The sequence below is a fragment of the Callithrix jacchus genome, chromosome 2 (genome assembly GCF_049354715.1).
Source record: "Callithrix jacchus isolate 240 chromosome 2, calJac240_pri, whole genome shotgun sequence".
Lineage (NCBI taxonomy): Eukaryota > Metazoa > Chordata > Mammalia > Primates > Cebidae > Callithrix > Callithrix jacchus.
Window position 1 is genome coordinate 187,224,542 of NC_133503.1, and position 24,093 is coordinate 187,248,634.

Consider the following 24,093-nt stretch of genomic DNA (forward strand, 5'->3'; position numbering starts at 1 on the left):
GTCCTTCCAGTGAATCAGTGGATTCAATGGAAGATGCTTTTCTCTGATCTTGGAATACTAAGTATCTTTAGGTGTCCAAATTTGTTAATCCCAGAAAAGAGCCAGTTTGGATCTGAATTAATTTTTCCTTGAGGATTAAGAGGAACCAAACACAATGAGCTTATTTGGCTCACTGATATAGCAAGGAAATACCTTTGTGCTGTACACTTTTGTCCTTCTTGATACTGGTATTAACTGTATGCTTAATTTCTTAACCCATATCTGTATATGTGTCTAGATTATGTTTCAAGAATAAGACAAGAAGCCAGGCACGGTGGCTCATGCCTGTAATCCAAGGACTTTGGGGGGCCAAGGTGGGCATTTCACTTAAGGTCAGGAGTTGGAGACCAGTTTGGTCAACATGGCAAAACCTCATCTCTACCAAAAATACAAAAATTAGCCCAGCATGGTGGCGTGTGCCTGTGATCTCAACTACTTGGAAGGCTGAGGCACGAGAATAGCTTGAACCTGGGGCAGAGGTTGCATTGAGTTGAGTTCTTGCCACTGTACTACTCCAGCCTGGGCAACTGAGTAAGACTCTGTCTAAAAAAAGAAAAAGAAAAAGAAAGAAAGAAAAGACAAGCAAGATGTTGCTCATAATATTTAAAGAGTGGTGGTGAGTACTTCTCTGAGTTATTTTATACCACAGTCATCTCGAAAGATAAAAGGAATATGGAACTCAAATACTGCAGGTTCTTACTTATAAGTGGGAGTTAAATGGTGAGAACACATGGACACATAGAGGGGAACAACACACACTTGGGCCAATCAGAAGGTGGAGGCTGGAGGGTTGGAGGAGGGAGGTCAGAAAAAATAACTAGTGGATACTGGGCTTCATACCCGGGCAATGAAATAATCTGCACAACAAACAGCTGTGAATCAAATTTACCTATACAACAAACCTCCACATGTACCCCTGAACTTAAAAGTTAAAAAAAAAGAAAATTGTTAGGCAATCAAATTTTAAGGGAGTAAGTTACATTCATGTAGCTGGATAATGAATAGATTCATCAATTTACAGTAAAAATTTGTGTAGAAAAATAATGAGAATTAATGTTGGAAAGGTATAGGGCAACATATGGCAAGTTACAAGTGTATATTTAAGGAGTCTGGACTTTATTTTTCTGGAAAAAACATTTTTTTTCTGCACTTGGAAGTATTAGGATGCAAGAAGAATTTCTTGGGAGGCAGGAGGCTGAAAAAGCAGCACCTGGATTCATGAAAAAAAGAATGGGCAGTATTTGGAGACACAGAGAGGTCGTGACATTGGTTGGAGTTAGAATAACATAATCTGTTGGTTGATAAAAATTACAGTAACATATCATTTTATATAAGGTTAATAGTAATGTTCTTCTTTAAAGATTTTTCAAAAAATTGAAAGCATATATTTCTCTTGTGACACTTATTTCATGTATTAATTCTATGTGGATGTTAGTGCTCACTATGTAAAGACAATAAGCTCCTCAGGGGGAAAGACTGTATCTAAATCATCTTTATATCTTCTAAATTTAACAAGATGCTTTATAAGAGGCTCTTAAAAAGTGATAGTTATATATAATTATATTAATGGAAATAGGAGATTGTTAGTAATGATCTAATCTAACCCCTTCATGCAAAGATAAGGAAATTAAGACTCAAGGGTTTTAATACTTTGTTCAAGGTCACAAAAAGAGTTACTGAGCTGGAATTTGACATTAAATTTCCTAATTTCTAATAGAAATCAATTTCCATTATAGCATGTTTCATTCATTATTGAGAATAATAAAGCAATTAACAAATGTGTTTGAATATAATTATAAATTAGAAATCATTTTCTAAAGTCTGATGGATGTTTGTCTAAAACAAGTAGCCTTATTAAAAGAGCTGTAGCATTAAAATATTCTCAAATATTAAAAGGTATATGTAATCTCAATGCATAGGATTGAGGAGAAGTCATAGTTAAAAACTTATATGTGGTCAAAAAATATTAAAGATGGAAAATGTTCAGGTTGGAAGTCCTTAGACATTAGGCAGAATTATCTTGGGCAAAATACCATTACTGCTCTTATATTTATCCATTCAGTGTTTTTAAATCATGGCACACTATATTGACCATCGTATATTATTATATAGAAATATATGTATATATGTTGCCATCTGAGAAATTACTCAATTAGAAAAAGGTTTTCTGAGCACTTATTTAATACAGAATTGAATTTTATAATTTAAGAAAATCCTTTGGACCTAGCAATTAATGTGAGTACTGAGTTAATATTTGGTTCAGTGTTTATTGCAATGCCGCTTTTTAATAATAAGAGCTTAAATGCTATAAATTAACAAATGCATTTGTGAGGTAACAATAATTACGTTTGACTCACATTTGTGAAAAATGCTGCAAGCCTATGGTGGCAGGAATCTAAATACCATAACTTTAAGTTCAAGAACATTAAATACTTCCTGTAACACTGCTAAAAGATATGCCTACTTTAAATTGGTCAAGTGAAATGAATATGTTAATCCCATTAAGTTCCTAACAGAAAAATCTGTGTTATGTTTACTGTAACTTTCTTAATAGATACACTTGTAAAATGGATGTTTAACCACTGCACAATTTTATATTTCAATTAGCATACATTTAATGTAAAACAATCTTGAATACAACAAATTTGAATATATTTTTTATTCAAGAGTAACTATTGTAACTAGATATAATAAAATGAACCTGCTATTCCTCAAAAGAGAAGCCAGCAGGCTAACAGCTGCTACCCCCAAGCCCAATCTTCCCTTTGCTCTGGAAAAGTTGCTTACCTCCCATTTCACTCATTATTCTTGTATAAACCAGATTGTAGAAAAGAGACAAGATCCCAGGAAATAGAAAAGCAAGAAGAGAAAAGCAGCTACGCTTCTGAATGATCACATAGAACAGAGCTGACAATTTCACCCTGTACCACCTAGTTGGCTTTGAACTAGCACATAAGAGAAACATTTGCAATGCTATGCATCAGGGCCATTTGTTAGATCTCTGCAATAAATAACACAAGCAACAACAGCACATAAAGCTGAATGTGCCAGGAAGTTGGGCAAACAGAGTATGTGATAACTAGTAGCATAAAAACCTTAAAATATATCTATTTCCTTGAAAGTAGGCATTAGACTGTATTAATAAATATTAGGACTTTTTCATATGTAAGAATGCTCAAGCTGAATATATTCAAACTTAGCAGAAATATTACTGAGAAAACTTAGCAGAAGCTAAAATTGTATTTTTATGGGGACAATCACAATGGATTTCACTGCTGCAAAATTCAAGGCAAATCCATCTGTGAGCACCATTAAAAGTCGCATAATAGCAACGTAAGAGATGAACTGAAATTCATTATTTCCTCCCTAAGCTACAGTCACAAGAGGTAAGGGTAGAAAAGGTCAAGCTTTCATAATGACTATAGTCACAGAAAACTTTTTAGATAAAATTTTAAATGATTTGCAATCTCCAAACTAGTTTTATATTAATGTGCCTGACAAAAATGTGCCTCATGAAAAGTGCAATAATTTATCCAGTTAGTCTTTTTTGTTAGTTCTAAAATATATCTTGGGAAACTGGGTATACTCATAATTGCCTATAAATTAAGATGCCCTCTGCTTGAAAGCCACTCATTTGCAGAAAATTTACTATAATAAAATTAGAAAGGCATGAAAACAATTCAACATGTGTTCCCAGAAGTCTAACAGATTCTCACTAATCCATTCAGTTAAACAATTAGTTTCAGTTTGTAAAATACATAGGGCTTAATCCATTTTTTGCCAATGTATCATTTTAGATGAGCAAAGATGCATTAATAGTGTCATAAAACATGCATAACTAACAACTCCATGGAATGCTTTATGATCAGATAATTTGCATAAAAGATAAACAGAATATGTGAGGAAGATGGACATAATAAATGTTTGCTCTTGAGGGCTGAGGTTACCTAAAGTACAACAAATAAAATATAGTTTGTTTCACATTCAACTTTTAACTTTTCCCACCTTAGCTATTAATTATAAGCCATTAAAATGTTAAGAAAAGCATCCTCATAAAGTTGAAGGCTGAGCTATGTAGTATATGCTTTTTGTTTATTAGTGTGACTATTAAATAAGACAATGAATGTGTGCAGCTCACGTAAAATTGGACATAAATTGTTTAAATAATAATATCCTTGAGCTTTTGCAGCTCAAGAAATCATTAAAACGTGTTATCATCCCAATGTTTCTGCTCAGAAAAAGCTCTGGTTTCAGCTTTGGTGTGAATTATTGTCTACCAAATAATTAGCAAAATAAAACAGCCCCATCAACAGCTTGGAAGATACGTAAAATATGCATGAGGGCGACACCGCCAAGCCAAACCAACGAATCAGAAACATACAAGCTATTTTCAGATTTGGAGTCTTTATGAGTAGGTTATGGAGGACCAGTTTTGAGAGTTGCCTTAGAAATTTTTTTAAACACTCGGTGTTTATTGCAGACATTGGGCAACTGCAAAAAGGATCTGAAAATTTCTATAAAACCTTAAAATGAATGCCTGTAGATGCCTCTCAAGCATATTAGATGTTGATGAAAGAATTTTGTCTAGGCTGGGAGTCAGACCTGGTTGCCTTCATGATTTGGGCACTCCATGGTTTGATAACCAAATGAAATATGGTTTAAAGGAATGGTAAGCCAAAAAGCAAAAACCAGTTTCTAGTCAATGGGACAATATATATATGTATGTGTATATATATATTTACTGATATATATATATTCATAGATATATAAACATATATGCACATATATTTATGTATCAATTTATATATAATATATAATACAAATATATATATATCTCACAGTTTCATGTGGCTGGGGAGGCCTCACAATTATGGTGGAAGGCAAGGAGGAACAGGTCACATTATACATGGATAGCAGCAGACAAAGAGAGAGCTTGTGCAGAGAAACTCCCGTTTTTAAAACCATCAGATCTCATGAGACCCATTCCCTATCAAGAGAACAGCACAGGAAAGGCCCACCCCCATGTTTTAATCATCTCCCAGTGGGTTTCTCCCACAACAAGTGGGAATTATGGGAGATGCAAGATGAGATTTGAGTGGGGACACAGAGCCAAGTCATATCAGTAAGATAAATCAGATCATACCAGAAATGATTTTGTTGTCTTAAATTTCTTTTCTGATGACTCTAAAAACTGATACAGAGAGAAAATAGAACATCATGGATAGTGCTAGTGACTGAATTAGCCCAGAGACTAGAAAAGGCAAGCTAGGAAAGCAGTACCTTCTAAGCATTGATTCTTAAGGTGTGGTTCCAAGGAAGAACAGCAGCACTAGCAACACTAGGAACGTGTTAGAAATACAAATCTCAGCCCAACTTCACACATGCTAAATCAGGACCTTGGGATGGGGCACAGAAATCCATAGTTTCATAAACCTTTCAGGTTATTCTGATTCATTGTCCTGTAGAGTGCTGCCATACTCCTTCTATGTTTGTAACAAATTAAAGATTTGCACAAAAGATTTCTTTCCAGTGTTCTAAAAACTTTTCATTCTCATTAAAATGTAATGCTTGTCTAATAAAATAAAAATTTTTCAGATAAATATGAAATGATGTAATGTGATTTCTAAATTTTCCAGAAATATTTTCAAAGTCTTTAACAAACCAAGGGACTCTCATTATGAGATCACTGCCACTCTGGCCTCATTTCAATGATTTGGGAAGGAGATGGCCAATTTAGGACTTAACTTACCAAACACCATGGACCTTCGCTTACTAAAACTATCTTGCAATGGCTCCTGCTGAAATAAAAAACAATCTGCCAGTCACAGAAAACAAAGATGAGTCCCCAGTATGATGGTACCATATCTCAAGGAGACCAACCAGGCACTTCGTGGCCCTTGGGCATCAGACATGACAGCAAAGGTGAAATACTCTCTAAATATGGAGTGTTATTCTTCAGGATGGAGTTTATGCACTTGATCAGTAACCTATGTATTGCATTTCTCCTCACTAGGAAGAATTCATGAGTCCACAAACCAATGGCTACTGGTAAGAGTGACCACACTGAGCAACAGTACAAGTGACTCAACTAAGGGAATTTGTGCTTGCCAGATATGCATCTATTAATCCTAGGATTGGAAGAGACTGAGGGAAACAGCAAGAGTGCCATTAAATAAAAGCTGTGGCTTCCACCTGAGCACTTTAGGTTTCTCACATCCAGTGACCAGCTGGCAAGAACAGAAGTTGCCGTCTTTTCAGGGAAAACTGACCCTGACCTTTGGGAGGGAATAGGGCTGATGTTACACAACAGAAGCAGAGAGTAAAACATGTAGAACCAGGTGACTTGCTCAGTGCTGCTTCAAATATCCCCTGTCCAACGCCAATGAACAGCTTGAGATATGCTTATCAGGACTGAAATTCCTTAGGGAGGAGGTTGTAGATAAGACCACACAACATTATTAATTTTAAAAGAAGACGGAGAACATTAAGGTAATGTAAAATGAAAAAGGCAAAACTTCTTAAGGAAAGAGAAGACACAAATAACGAATTGGTAAGAAATGCAGGGAAACATTTTGTTATTCATGATATAATGAGAACTTAGAACAAATTTATTTATTTCTAAAATAATAAAATCTGATTCAAGAACAGAAAATGTGACTATATCTAATACATTAAATAAATGAAAATATTGGTCAAACAATTCACAAACTATGAGACTTAGACAATTAACAAATATGTTCTATGAAACATTCACAGAATGTATTTAATTTACACACACATTGTTCTCACATAGAGAAAAAGAAAGCTTCCTCATTTATGTAATTCATTTAATGAACCATTCAAACCAAAGACGGCATGAGCAAATTTCAGCCAATTTCACTTGTGAACAAAGATGCTATTCATTCATAAAATATAAACAAACTAAATTTGGCAATGTATTATTTAATTGGGTATCAAAATGTTTGTTTATCTCAGGAATGCAAGGGTGTTTTTATATTAGTAAAAAATTAATGAAATTTATAACATAAACCAATAGAAAAAAAATATATCTCAGATATAAGAATACAGAATATTATAAAATTAAATAACTATATATAATTTTTAAATATTTAGAAAAATAGAAATATTTAAATTTAAAGGAAATCTTAAATTTTACAAAGGACATATATCAAAGCATGTCCCAGAACATTTCATGAACCTTAACAATAAACAGAACAAGTATGATCATCACCCAAATTACTCTTCATAATCTTGTGAAAGCTGTTGGCAGTACAATAAGGCAAGACAAATAGATAAAAGTGTAAAGGTCTGAAACAAAGAAACAAGATTATCAATACCCACAGTTGTTCTATTTGTCTATAGAAAATTCAAGAGACTCTCTGAACTATTAGAAAACAATTTAGAACATTTCTCCCATACAGATTAACACACGAAGTTGATAGCATTCCTATACACAGACAAAAATTATTAGATGATATAATAAAAATCTAATATCAGTAACAATTTAAATGAAAGCTTTAAGTTTCTAGAATTTCATCTAACAAAATTAAAACTTGGTGGGAAAAGTATTATAACTATCACAAAACATAAAACCTACATTTTATTTTCTTAATGAAAGGAGGCCAGTATTGTAAAGATGATAATTATTGACAATATGAGCTACAATTGCAGTACAATATTAAAAATACTTAAAAACTTTTGCAAAATTTAGTCACATCATTCTGAAATATGCAAATATGAGCAAATGTGGAAGAAATAGCTAAGGGAAACTTAAGTAAGATGAAAAGGGAAGGATGTTTCCTGTCAGAAACCAAGGTCTAACTGGAGGGACACATTACCAGGGCTGGTTGCCTGAGAGAGAACCACATCTCTGTACCTCTGTATCTGAGGTAGATCTGCACCTCTGAGAGATCTAAGAGATCTGCATATCTGAGGTCAGCAGTGTGGGGGCTGGGTGAACCCCACGGACACCTGCTAAGCTGAAAACCCTGGTCTGTCCCTCTTTCCTTGAGTGGGCTCTCTATATAGGAGAGGTTCCTCTGTCCTTCCCTGGAGGATTATCCCAACAGCCTGAGAGCTGCCACTAGACTCACTCCAAGGTTAGCACTTGTGCCCACCTTGAAGAGCCTGATCATTGACTCACCCAACCCAGCTCCACCCAGCTTTGCCTCCTCCAGTCACATTAGTGGCAGAACACTGAATGATATCTGTGGAAGCCCCATGCCCTATCCATCCCCAAGGGTACCCTGATACTTCCTGCAATCAAAAAAAGGCCATGTAAAAATCCCACTGTCATCACTGCAACTGTCTCTTGCCTGCAAGAACCATTTACTGATCAGAATGTCAAACTCCATAGCCCATAACAAATTCTACTGACATTGTTTTACAGCAGGGCTCAGCTGGCTTTTATCCACAAGCATCGACTGGCCCGTAGGATAAACTGCACAAACCAATATAATTTCTGCTAGCAGAAGTGCACAGTCCTAGGGACCAAGATAAGTCTCCTGCAATCTCTTGCTATCTGTTGGAGGCAGTGAGCCTGACCACATACACTGAACACTGCAACTACACACAATTAGCATCTGAAGGAAAAAAAGCACTACGATGAAGCTATTTATTATCAAAGACTTTATACCAAGCTTTGGCCTTCTAAAAGCATATAGGTAACCCCAAAGGACTCTATCCAACATACACAACAGTCACAACCTCAAGAAGGGAAGAGAAAAACGCCAACTCAAATGATAATAAATTCAAAAATAGAAAGTGACAGCCTTGACAGATGAAAAGGAACCAGCACAAGAACTCCATTTAGCACCATGAAGAAACAGAATGTTGTGAGACCACCAAAGACCACATTAGCTCCCTAGCAATGGATCCTAACCAAAATGAAAACTTTGAAATGTCAGATAAAGGCGTCAACATATGGATTATAAAGATGATCAATGAGGTATAAGAGAAAATTGAAGACCAACGCAAAGAACCAGAAAAACAATTGAGGAGATGGAAGTTGAGATAGATATCCTTTAAAAAACATCCAGGAAATAAAAAATTCACTGAAGGAATTTCAAAACACAGTTAAAAGTGTTAACAATAGACTATCCCATACAGAAGAAAGAAATTCAGAGCTTGAAAACTAGTCTTTTGAATTGGTGAGATAAAAATAAAGAAAAAAGAATATAATGAACAAAGTCTTCAAGAAATATGGGATTATGTAAAGTAATCAAACTCATGACTTGCAGGTATTTCTGAGGGAGAAAAAAGAAGTTTGGAAAACATATTTAAGAAAATGATTCAGAAAAATTTCCTTCATCTTGCTAGAGAGGTTGACATACAAATACAAGAAATCCAGAGAAACCTGGAAGTACTATACATAATGAACATCACCAAGGCATATAGTCATCAGACTATCCAAGGACAATGTGAAAGAACAGATCTTTAAGAATCACATTACCTACAAAGGATATCCCATGAGACTAACAGCAGACCTCACAGCAGAAAGCTTGCTAGTCAGAAGAGATTGGGGATCTATTTTTAGCCTCCTTACAAAAAAAATACCAGCCAAAAATTTTATATCCTGCTAAACTAAGCTTCATAAATGAAGGATAATTAAAGTATTTCTCATAAGCAAATGCTAAAGAAATTTGTTACTCCTAGAACAGCACCACAATAAATACTAAAAGGAGTTCTAGACCTGAAAATCAAAGAAAATTACTCTGTGGGTCATCTGTTTGCTGATGGTTTCTTTTACTATGTAAAAGCTCTTAAGTTTAATTAAGTCTCAGCTATTTATTTTTGTTTTTATTACATTTATTTTTGGGCTCTTGGTCATGAAATCTTTGCCTAGGTCAATATCTAGAAGGGGATTTCCAATGTCATCTAGAATTTTTAGTTTCAGGTCTTAGATTTGAGTCTTTAAACCATCTTGAGTTGATTTTAGTATAAGGTAAGAGATGAGGATACAGTTTTATTCTCCTACATGTAGCTAGCCTATTATCCCAGCCCCATTTGTTGAAGAGGGTGTCCTTTCCCCACTTTATGCTTTTGTTTGCTTTGTTGAAGACGAGTTGGCTGTATTTGGGTTTATTTCAGGATTCTCTATTCAGTTCCACTTGTTTATGTGTGTATATACCAGTACCATGCTGTTTGGTGACTATGGCTATGTAGTATACTTTGAAATCAGGTAGTGTGATTCTTCCAGATTTATTCTTTATACTTAGTCTTGTTTTGGCTATGTGAGCTCTTTTTTGGTTCCATATGAATTTTAGAATTGTTTTTTCCTAATTCTGTGAAGAATGATAGTGGCATTTTGATGGAGATTGCATTGAATTTGTAGATAGCTTTTGGCAGTATGATCATTTTAACAATATTAGTTCCACCCATCCATGAGCATGGAATGTGTTTCCATTTGTTTGTATCCTCTATGATTTCTTTCAGCAGTGTTTTGTAATTTTCTTTGTAGAGGTTTTTTACTTCCTGGGTTAGGTATATTTCTAAGAATTTTATTTTATTTCTTGCAGCTATTGTAAAAGGGTAGAGTTCTTGATTTGATTCTCCACTTGGTTGCTGTTGGGGTATAGAAGAGCTACTGATTTGTTTACATTAATCATGTATCCAGAAACTTTGCTGAATTCTTTTATCAGTTCTCAGAGCTTTCCAGGGAAGTCTTCAGAGTTTTTGAAGTAAATGATCAGATCATCAGCAAACAGTGACAATTCGACTTTCTCTTTACTGATTTGGAAGCCCTTCATTTCTTTCTGATATCCAGAATCTACAATAAACTCAAACATATCAGTAAGAAAAAACAAACAATCCCATCAAAAAGTGAATTAAGGGTCAGGTGTGGTGGCTCACACCCGTAATCCCAGCACTTTGGGAGGCCAATGTGGGTAGATCACGAGTTCAGGAGTTCAAGACCAGTCTAGCCAAGATGGTATAACCACATATCTACTAAAAATATAAAAAATTAGCTGGGCATGGTGGCAGGCACCTGTAATCCCAGCTATTCTGGAGGCTGAGTCAAGAGAATTGCTTGACTACCAGACGTGGAAGTTTCAGTGAGCTAAGACTGCCTCGTTGCACTCTAGCCTTAGTGATAGAGACTCAGTCTCAAAAAAAAAAAAAAAAAGTGGACTAAGGACATTAATAGACAATTCTCAAAAGAATATAAACAAATTATTGACAAACATGAAAAAAATGTTCCACATTACTAATGATAGGGAGATGCAAATCAAAACCACAATGTGATACCACCTTACTCTTTCAAGAATAGTCATAATCAAAAAATTCGAAAAAGCGATTGATGTTAGCATGGATGTGGTGAACAGGAAACACTTCTACACTGCTTGTAGGAATGTAAACTGGTACAACCACTATGGAAAACAGCGTGGATATTCCTTAAAGGACTAAAAGTAGACCATGCTGGACCTTTTGATCCAGCAATTCCACTACTGAGTATCTACCCAGTGGAAATGAAGTCATTATATGAAAAAGATACTTGCACACACATGTTTATAGCAGCACATTCACAAATGCAAAATCATGACACCAACCCAAATGCCCATCAATCAATGAGTGGGTAAAGAAACTTTGGTGTATATATATATACAATGCACTACTACTCAGACATAAAAAGGAATGAGTTAACAGCATTTGCAGTAACCTGGATGAGAGTGGAGACTACTATTCTAAGTGAAGTAACTCAGGAATGGAAACCACTGAATTTTCCCACTGATATGTGGGAGCTAAGCTATGAGGACACAAAGGCATAAGAATGATACAGTGGAGTCTGGGGACTTGGAAGGAAGGATGGGGATGGGACAAGGAATAAAAGACTGCAAATAGGGTGCAGATTATACTGCTCAGGTGATGCATACCCCAAAATCTCACAAATCATCACTAAAGAACCTCCTCGTAGCCAGGTGCAGTGGCTCACACCTGTAATCCCAGCACTTTGGGAGGCCAAGGCAGGAGGATCACAAGTTCAGGAGACTAAGACCATCCTGGCCAACATGTTGAAACCCCATCTCTACTAAAAATACAAAAAAAAAAAAAAGAAGTCAGATGTGGTGGTGAGTGCCTGTAATCCCAGCTACTTGGGAGGCTGAGGCAGTAGTAGAATTGCTTGAACCTGGGAGGCCGAGACTGCAGTGAGCTGAGATTATGTCACTGCACTCCAACTTGGTGACAGAGGGAGACTTTGTCTCCAAAAGAAAAAAAAAGAACCTACTCATGTAATGTAAGCAAATACCACCTGTACCCCAATAATTTATCAAAAAACAAGAACAAAAAATAAACTTATTTAAAAAGTAAGCTATGGTTTTATTTTCAATGCACATTTCTGAAAGGTAATTATTAGCCACAATATAAACTATAAAAATCAATTTAAAAAGATAGATCTTCCAATGGGAAATTGGGAAAAAGTATATAAAATAAAATTTAAAGCATAAAAAAATCAATATGGCCAATTGACCTAGAAAATATGTTCACCCTCAATAAGAATCAGCAAAATAAAAATGAAAAGAACCATGCTTGATAGAACAGACCCCCGAAGATCCCAGGCCCCAATCCCTAGAAATTGTGACTACATTACCCTACATGGAAATAATGATTTTCCAGATGCAATTAAGATTTTGTACCTCAAAATAGGGAGGGTAAAGCCCGGATTATACAGGTGTGCCCAAACTTATTAAATGAGCCCTTAAAACCAGAGAACTTTCTCCAGCTAGAATGATAGAAAGAAGGTAAGTGAAGTTTGAGAAATTCAAAGTGTGAGAGTGCCTTGAACCACCATTGCTAGAGGAGAACCACAGGGAAAGAATGAGAATATTAAGCAGAGACTACCTCTTGCTGTTAACAGAAAGGCAAGTGAGATTTTAATTCAGCCAATAACTTGAATGAGCTTCCAGAAAGAAACACAGACCTGTAAACACCTCAATTTTGCCCTTGTGTGATTCTGAATATGGGACCCAGCTGAGCCAAACGCTATTCCCAGACTTCTGACCTACGGAGCTATAGAAAATAAATCCTTGTTATTTTAAGCCATTAAATGTGTGATAATTTGTTACAGTTGCTGTAGAAAACTACTAAAGGAACAATAAAATATTTTACATGTATCAGCTTGGCAAATATAAATAAAGTGTTAATGAAGATTTGAGGAATGAGAAAATATACACCAGTAGTATACTGGTCAGTATAAGTTGATACAATCATCCCAGACAGCAATTAGTCTCTTTCTGGTAAGATTTTTAAAGTACGAATGTTTAGACCCACAAACTCCACTTCCAGGGCTCTGTCCTAGAGATTGAGCACATGCTCATGGAGATATAATGTAATGTTTTCTCTCTTCTTTGGCAATAATTTTAAAAATGGACAAAACCTAATGATTACACAGTAAGAGAATTTAAAAAATGGCTCATCCATTGAATGGAATGCTACACAATAGCTGTGACCATTTTACTTCTTGTCTGATAAAAATAAGTCAAAAACAAAAAAATATTTAATAGCATTGAGTGCTTACTCCATAGAAAGCAGTGTTCTAAGCACTTGATATATATTATCTCTTAATCTTCATGGCTATTTGAAGTAGAAATAACTATTCTCATTTTAAAAATGAGAAAATCAGGACCTGTGGACACTAATTAACCTCCCAAGATCATCAGTAATGAAGACCCTAGTGTTGACCCCTTACCTTTTGGGTTACATAAATTGTGCCCCCTGGATTCAAGCTGCAGTTAAATCTTGGGGTTCTATATGGAGGTTCTGAAGACTTTCACAGTTTGCAAGCATTAAAGCCTAGACTCCAATCCAAGCAGAGTGGCTCCAGAATTCATGCTCTTAACTATCTGCCTGCACTTGCTTCAGCACAGAGTTGCTAAGTCCCTGCTGTATTCCGGGTAAGAATCTCTGGAATGTCACAGGCAACGTGCAGGTAAGCGCTGTGCCGTGTTGAAATATGTGGTCTAGGAGAGGTCAATAGGCAGCTATTACACTAACACTGTGTGATCTTCACTCAAGGATGTACTGGGTGTAAAGGAAACACAAGGCAGGAGACATCCCAAGCTAGGCGCAGGCAGAAGATTGGAAAAGGCCTAAAGCACACTGCAAAGAGTTCCAAAAGAAGGCAGCTTCACAACAGATAGAAAATACATATCTGCAGCTTTCATTAAAAAAAAGATTCAGTCAGATATATTATTCCCTACAGATAAATATCAAAATGAATGGCACATAATGTCAAAAGAAAATACTTGACATTAGAGGCAGGTGCTTCCTGAAGACTTTCAGAAAACCCACAATCTCAAAGAGGGACCATCACCAAGGTCTCCTGCTTTTAGAGATGTTTTAAGCTAAATTGCATTACTCTTTCCACCGCTGGAGCTGGATTTATGTGTATGCATTGTGGGGGAGATAATTTTAACACAGAAACAAAAGGTTGTTTTTTTCTGTTTGGGGTTTATTTTTTAGATTCCCAAGAAAGAGCACCTGTGTAGAGAGAAATAAGACACATGTAATGAGTATGCCTGGTGGGGTCAGCTAAGCTCACTCTCAAATATATGCCTCGAACACTTAAGAAATATAGATAATAAACAATATCACTTATGAAAAATTGAAGCCCCAAATAGTAAATCTGCAAATGCCAAGAGACTATTGAATAATGTTCAAGACTTTTAAATAAATAATTTTATGTTCTAATATAATAGTTATAATAAATAAGTTATAATAAAATATTTATAAATATAATATAGTTATATTTAGTTATAATAAATAAGTTTATAGTTATAATAAATATAAAATAGTTATAATAAATATAAAATAGTTATAATAAATATAATAAATAGTCATAATAAATCAAAGATCCTTTTGGATCTTACTATATTTTCACAAGGATAACTATTATATTAGAACATTATATTTTTTACAAGGATGATACGAAGCAAAACCTCAACCTTGGTAAGTGGCATAAATTAAATTTTTATTATCTAAGATAGGTATTAGAGTTTATCAACATCTCAAAATGGTTATGTAAAATTACATCACTGCAAATACTTGCATTTGCTTTATTTTTTAATAATAAATATGAGGAAAGAGCTTTGGGACTGTGATTTTCTTCCACTGCCTAGCAACATGGACAAATATGGATCTGTAGACGCAAAACCAGCGACCTTCCTGTTGTGTCTACCTCTAAGGTGTTTAAATGGTTTTGATTATGTCAGCATTACACATAAATTTAAGGGGCACTCTAGACATGGACAATATATTATATTGTCTTTTAGTGTATACATGAAATAAGCCAATGAACCCATCCATTCTCAAGAAAAAAAAGTAATAGAAAAACAGAGTACATATAAAAAATTAGCATCCGTAATTACTATTGCAGTATTATTTTTAAAGAGACAGGATTTCACTTCATCATACAGGCTACAGTACAATGGTGTGATCATAGCTTACTGCAACCTTGAATGCCTTGGCTTAAAAGATTCTTCCTCCATGGCTTCCCAAGCAACTAGGATTACAGGCAAGCGGCACCCCACCTAGCTAAGGTTTTTACTTTTTGTGGAGATGTAGTCTAAGTTTTCCAGGTTGGTCTGGAATTTCTGGCTATTGCAGGAATTTTTCTGACTTTAAAAATGTGGTTATTACACTATGCAATATGAGAGATAAATCTACAGTATGGATTTTTTGAAAAATGTGTTAATACTCTCTATTATTATGAGATCATATTAGTAAAAGGCTTTTCCCAGAAAACTGCAATATCACAGTGAAGTCTTAGTTACAAGATTAATGATTGAGAATTTAGTTCTTTTTCTGGTAAAGTCGGCTGGTACTTTTCATTCATATTTCGTCATTAGATATATTTTGTAATCATGAAAATATATCATTTTTCATAACCATGAATGTTTTTGTGAAAATATAGAATTAGCCAAGAAAAATTTTCATGATTTGCATTCATAACATCTAGGTAGGATCAATAGCTTCTTATGGTTGTGTGATCTTGTAACAACAAGATTTTTTATTTTTATTGCCTATTAAATTCTGCTGAAGCACTCCAACAAACTGTATATATAGTAAATATTCTTGAACAATGAGATTTCCTGTTTTTATTTACCTATTAAATTCTAAACAAAGAATTCAAATGAACTAAACAGAAAATCTGAATCTGCAAACTGGTCTAAAGTATACTGAGATTAAACTCATGGAAAGAAGATGTGGGAGAGGGCCCAGACCGGGTAAGGGCCCAGAACTCCATCCTTTACCACTTCCACCAACAGCATCTGAGTGTTCTTCCTTATCCGCCATGCAAACCATTGCTCCACCACTTGATACGTGACTTAAAGTGGCTTAAATGAACATCTTGGATGAGCATTTGTTTTCACTGTTTGTCCACCCTCTAGACTATGAGCACTTTACTATTCATCTTTCCACCTCTAGCACTAACACATTCACGGGGCTCATACTTGGTGTCCTTTAACATTTCTTAAATGTAGTACTGATGATAGGTTCTACATGGAATTAGGAACCAAGACCATAAAATATCTTGAGAGTTCAATTGGGAAAGAAAGAATAATCTCTATTAATTTAAATCTTAGCTTCTGTTAGCCACGATTGGATAGAGTGGGGAGGAGGGAAGGCAGGAACTCCAAAGGTTCTAAAAGAGGACTTCTAGTAAGTGTTGGCCTTTAGAGAGGTTATTCCACCGGACATGTGTCCAGGAAATCTCCATTTTGTTTTGTTTGTTTTTGAGATAGAGTCCCTCTCTGCTGTCCAGGCTGGAGTGTAATGGTGTGATCTTGGCTCACTGCAACCACCACCTCTTGGGTTGAAGCACTTCTCCTGCCTCAATCTCCCAAGTAGCTAGGACTACAGACACAAGCCACCGCACCTAGCTTTTGTGTGTGTGTGTGTGTGTGTGTGTGTGTGTGTGTTTCTAAATAGTGATAGGGTTTCACTATGTTGGTCAGGATGGCCTTAAACTCCTGACCTCAGGTGATCCACCCACCTTGGCCTTGCAAAGTGCTGGGATTAGTGGAGTGAGCCACGGCACCTGGCAAAACTCCATTTTGAAGCACACTGTAGCAACCTTACTTCTCACCTGACTTCTACCTCTTCTCAATACAGCTCCCCTATTTTAATAGCATCGAGTCAGCTTCTCTGTTTCCCTCATAGCTTAAGGCTACCGGCTTCATCACTTTCTTCCTTTTCAACTCCAACTCTATTAATTTCAAACCTCTGCTTTTATTTAATTGCCATTTTTAAAAGAAGAAATGAGGGAAGAGGCATATTCAAGTAAGTTTCACTTAATTTAATTAAATGACTTGAAGAACACACTTCTACCTTTATAATTATTTCAACATCCTAGACCCAAAACCATACTCTGAGGAAACACCAAAATGTAGTGTATTCATCTGTTTTCATGGTGCTAATAAAGACATACCCAAGACTGAGTAATTTAAAAAGGAAAGAGGTTTAATTGACTCACAGTTCCACATGGCTTGGAAGGTCTCACAATCGTGGCGAAAAATGAAGGGGAAGCAAGACACATCTTACATGGCAGCAGACAAGAGACCATATGCAGGGGAACTCCCATTTATCAAACCATCAGATCTCGTGAGATTTATTCACTACGAGAACAGTACGTGGGGAACTGCCCCCTGTGATTCAATAACCTCCACCTGGCCCTGCCCTCAACAATGCTCAACATGTGGGGATTGTGACAATTCAAGGTGAGATTTGGGTGGGGGGTACAGCCAAATTATATTATACAGGGAGTTAGATTTTAAAAATTATCAAGAATAGCACAGATACTTTAAATTTTACACAAAAAAACACATATTCACATGAATCAATGAGGAAAGTATATTTCAATCTTGTCATTATTGTGAAATTGTGATAGAAATCAGCAAAGATGAGGGCTGAGTAAAGATATTCCTTACTTCAAATTGTGGACATAGTTGCTCCTTCATCCATGTTCCCATTGCAGCTTGTTCATCCCTTACTCATAGCTTGTACAATGTCACATTTTAATAGGTCAGGCTTTCTCCTGAGTTTCTGTCTCCCCAGCTGGTCCATACTATTGTTGTTGTTTCAGTCTTGTGACTCAGCCCTGGATCATGGAATGAGAGCAGAAGAGAGGTTGTCAATTTCCAGATCACTTTCTTCTTGTCCACGGGCAGGGCCATGGGATGATGGTGAAATGCTGTCTTCATCCATTTGTGTGGCCAAGGCCAAGGCCATATCCTAAAGGGTGCTCAGTCTCTGATAAAACCTCCCACCTGCCCTGGACAACGCCTAGAACCCATTGAGTTAGAACAGCCTGGTCTGTCCCTCAAGCAAAATAAATTATAGAGTACTTCACTTTTCTTCATGAGCTTTGCTAATCGTTACTGTAAGTCAGAATGTGACACATATCAGAACTGTTTGAAAGCTGAAATTGTTGAAACAATTTCAAAGGCAATCAGAAAAGATTCATAATTATGAAGCCAGTCTCTAAACAGAAATTTTACACAAGCATGTCATGTACCACTCAAAACAACAGTATCAAGTTGACACTTTTCAGCTGGGTGCAGTGGCTCAAGCCTGTAATCCCAGCACTTTGGAAGGCCGAGGTGGGTGGATCACGAGGTCAAAAGATCGAGACCATCCTGGTCAACATGGTGAAACCCCGTCTCTACTAAAAATACAAAAAATTAGCTGGGCATGGTGGCGCGTGCCTGTAATCCCAGTTACTCAGGAGGCTGAGGCAGGAGAATTGCCTGAACCCAGGAGACAGAGGTTGCGGTGAGCTGACATCGCACCATTGCACTCCAGCCTGGGTAACAAGAGTGAAACTCCATCTCAAAAAAAAAAAAAAAAAAAGTTGACACTTTTCTCTCGATTTTATGGGAAATAAAAACAGATTCTAAGGATTTAAGTGTCCTCAATATCAAAGAAAATAAAAAATACAGAAGGCACTAACCAGATAAAAAATGATGACTTTAAGATTCCAAAAAGGCTGTCCTTTTCCACTCTATGACACTTACCTCCTTAAAACATTAGATGTCTACAGAGAATTAAACTTATCTACTGCTGCCATTTTCCTAGTTGCACTTATTGGATGGCTTCATGGGAGAGCCCCTGAATTTCAAAATTGGAATCAGCCACTTCGTATCCTATGTGGGAAAAACTCAGTCATGATATTGACAAATTACTCCGGGTTACATTTGATTTAGCAGTGCAGAAAGATGTAAGGAGGTCTGTGGTCTTTTTCTGAACCTGGATATCAAATCTGTTCCTTAGATAAGTGCCCAAGTAATATTTTGATCCTTTAGCAGAAAAAAAGTACTTACGATGTCTATCCAATAACATTTCTTCTTTGTCAGTAGGGCTCCCTCTAACAATTCTTTACTGGCTCCTTTATACCTTCTGAAGGTATGCGAATTCTTACAAATGAAAAGCCCATACTTGTTTTTGATTCACTGCATGAAGAAGGTACTTTCTTCTTTGCTCTCTTCCATGTCCTCATCCAACTTGTCCCTGGACTTCAGATTTTCCTGTCATAATCTTGATGTCATTTCTTCCCTTCCACAGTCTGTCTGCAATGTTCCAACTCTTCAAATACTGACACTTAAATAATCACCCCAGTAGATGCCTCAAGTTCTGTGGCTGGTTCTCATAAGAAACAAAGCATAATATGCCCTTTTACATTAAAATATAACCTCAGCTTCTCTGATATCTGCCTTTAATTCTTTCATTAATGAAGCTATAAAGACTGCAGATACTGTAACCAGAATATCTATGTTCAGCTAGATCTACCAATTACTACCTGTTTGACCTTGAATAAATTATTTAATTTTTCTGTGATTTGGCTTTCTCATCTGTAAAATGGGGTAATGTGATCATATCTAGCTCATCGTATTCGATAAGAATTAAATTGTTTAATTCATGTGCACTACTTTAGAAGAGCATCTTCACACACTCAGCACTGCTCCTTTCTATTGCATTAACCTTGTTTAACAACTTGCATCAGACTTCAGGCTCAAACACCCCCGCTGAACCTCACAGCCTCAGTTCCTTTGTTTATGTTTTAATCAATTCTTTTCATTTCATTGTTGGCAGATGTTTCTCATTCTCTAATTATCCTGTGATTCATCTTTAATTTTTAGATTCTTCCAGAACTAATAATGACTTCCAATTTCAATTGACTGAGAATACACAGAAGAAATGAGAACTATGATTGCCATCTCAGCAAGAGCAGAGTCATCCTCCAAGACCTGTCTTATAGCAGACTGCATACATTTGCTTGCCTTGCCTGAGTTTTTGTTTTCTATCCAAACCAATAGTGCTAGAGAAGGAAGGCAGACAATTCGTAGATAAGCATTTATCTCACCTGTCTCCTCCTTCTGAAAACAAGAGGTTCACACTGCAACCTGGACCCAGCTGACTTTAGGACTTAATGGTAACAGATTACACCTGGTCTACAATAGCAATTCAAAGTGTGCTTCAAAATAATCTCAAATGTAGTTTATTTTCAATTATTTGTTTTACTGTTATCCTCCTGATTTCCTTGGACATGTATATTAATGCTACCACATTCAGAGTGACTGAAAGGCAATTTTTAAAATTCTTATGCATACACAGAATTATAAATACCCAGAGGTTAATTTAATCTTTTATGACACATAATTATCAAAAAGACAGTAATACTAAACACATTTATTCTACACTAAAAGTAGAGTGTAAACACTATAATTTAGAGTAATTGACATCTTAGTGAAATCAAATCTGTCAAGTAACTGAAGTTATGATTTAAAATGAAATATATAATTAGTGCTTTTTTCAAAACATGGAGATAGTCTTATAGTCTTATAGCTCAGAATCACAAGATGCTATTTTAAGATACTACAAATCATGTATGTGCTCTGCATTTTTTTCTTCACAGTATACAGTTTGTTAAGTGTCGGATATTATCGGTGGAAAATAAATATTGGAGTTTCCTATCTTTTATTTTCTTCAGAATTTAGTCAAAAACATGCTTTGTTTTTAGTAGCACATTTATGTACTATAATTATCACAGACAGTCAGCAAACAACTGACAACAAAAAAATGCCTAAAACACATACATTGCTGGTATTTTAGTAACTCTATATATTATACATTAATCAATATGAACATAATAGCTTCTCAATTGCAAATGTCAGATTTTTCTGTGTAAATTTAAAACCTGTCTTGGAAAACACAAACTAACCATAAATCATATACAGACATATTGTTATAGATTGTTTATTGCTAATGTGGAAGAAACTGATAGTTGTCTCATATGAGCACTCTCCTCATTTTCTATAAAAATAGGCTCAAATTCTACCTAAACATACCACTCCCTAAAATGAAAATTGCATATCCCAGCCTCCCATGTGCCTGGATGTGAGTAAATGATTATATTTTGACCACTGGGAACAAGTAAAAGCAATGTGAACAGCTTCCAGAAAATGCCTTCAAAAGAGTGTGCTTGCCTTCTTCTTTCCATCCTTTGCGCTGGCCAGAATGTGGAAATAATGGCTGGATCCTGAGAAATCATCTGAAGCCATGAGATATTTTTGGTAATAAAAACAATACATAGCAAAACAAAAAGAAAGAAAGAAGCCAGCCTTGCTGACTTAAAATTCCACGTTAGCCAACTATGAAATTCTTTACATTTCATCATCAATAGAATATATGAAAATTGTTGATAAATTTACGACCTGGAATCTTAAATTTAAAAACATACTACAACTATATGTATAAATATGATTTTTTTCATGAACAAAGCTGAGTAAAGCAAACAATAGCAGTGTAATAGAATATGATTTTATTTCTTATAGATTATTCTAGAGTTTGGATTACTAGCATATATAATAAACATATAAAACAAAATAAGAGGGTTGTTAACAAAAATTCTATAAATAGGAAATATTTTCGTATCTAAATAACAGAAAACGAATTATCCTAGTGCAATTATTAGAAAGAAATATACATTTTGAAAAATCATATTTTAGAGATTTCAGAGATCTATGGAAACAAGAAGTGATAAACCAAAATCGCAGGCAAGGGAAGCCCTTCTGTAGCTGATAAATACTGGCTGCTTTCATCCCTTAGAGCCTTAATTAATTTGGTGCATGGGTGAGGCTCAAGCTAAGCCCTAACAGACATCCTCTAACAGAGGAAAAGAGAATCCAACAGAGCTATTGCTTATTTCATGAGGTTGGCCTGACACATGGGAAACTAAGGAACTCCAGACCAGTCAGTCAGTTTCCTGACAGGACATATGCTGAGCAAAGTGGAGACTGGGGGTAGGTAAGAGGTTTTTTAACAGGAGAGTATGCTGGGAGCAATGGCTCGTGCCTGTATTCCCAGCACTTTGGGAGGCTGAAGCAGGAGGATCACAAGATCAGGAGTTTGAGACCAGCCTGGCCAATATGGTGAAATCCCTTCTTTACTAAAAATACAAAAATTAGCCAGCCATGGTGACACGTGCCTTTAGTCCCAGCTACTCAAGAGGCTGAAGCAGGAGAATTACTGGAATCTGGGAGGTGGAGATTACAGTGAGCCAAGATTGTGCCACTGCACTCTACCCTGGTGACAGAGAAAGACCATCTCAAAAAAAAGGAGAGTAAAATATCCTACATTCCTACAATACATAGTAGAATAGAACTGTAGTACAACAGAAAGGAAACCCACCACCAATATACAGCCAATCTCCTCCTTGACACACACACTACAATTTGCCTAGGAAGGAGGCCTAAAGCGTTAAGCTGATAGTTCACAAAGGGCAGTACTAAATCTTTGTAGTTATTCAGCACTGAGGAAAAAGAGACCAGCCAGAGTTTTAATCAAAACCTGGAATGTCTGCACCCCACAAAGGAACCAGAAAGAATGTGAATCTTATTAAAACTGCAACACAACTAAAACCTTAGTCCAATATGTGCAGCATGCTACAGTTCTTTTAAAATATTGTCTAACAATCAAAAATTAATAGATATGTGAAGCAGCACAGAAATTTGATCAATAATTTAGAAAACAAAATATGATTTATGCCAATAGACTCATAGACAATCCAGATACTGATGTTGGAGGATGAAGAGTTTCATATAACTATTATTAACATACTCAAGACAAATGAGAAAAAAGTAAAATCGGTGTAAATGTGGCAATTTTAGCAGAGATTCATATGAAAATGTAAAATGAAAATTCTAAATCTGTGAGGCAAACACAGGATACTCTGTATACTCCACTTAAAAGGTATAGATTGTTAATCTAAATGACAAAACAAAACCCAATTACATGCTGTTCATAGCACCATTTAAAGATACACTTTAAATCTTAGGTCACAGATAGTTTAAAAATAAAATTATGAAAAATAATGTACTACACAATTCTATCATCAACAACAATGAAGAATCTCTATCTGTATTCCTACTAGTCAAAATAGATTTAAAGTCAAGAGATATTACATAATAAAAAAAGAATCCATCTTTCAGGAAGGCATAGCAACCTAAATACGCATGTATCTAATGATATCATTTCAAAATTTATTAAGTAAAACTGAGGAAATCCTAAGGAAAGGAAATACCAAAGTTGAAGATTTTAGCATTTCTTTTTTAAAACACACCACATTGACTTAATAGGCATATATGAAACCCTGAATCCAACATCTAAAAAATAAACATTTTTTTCAAGTAAAGAGGGAATATTTAGCAAAATTGAATGTATATTGAATGATCCCAAAATATTAAGAAATTAAACAAAACACTTCAAAAATGTATGAGTCACAGAAGACATCATTTAAAAAAACTTACATACTGGTGAATTTAATGATAATAAAATTTATCCAAATATGGCATGTAGTGACATAGTATTAGAATTTTTTAGATTTCAATTATATTTTACAAAAGAAAATAATTGAAATGAATAATTCATGCTTTCATGTCAATAAACCACAAGAAAATCCAGCAAATTATTCCCAAGAAGAAAGAAATACAAACTAGCAGAAATCAATGAAAATGCAAAGCAGATATAGAGAAAATCAACAAAGCCAAATTCTGATCC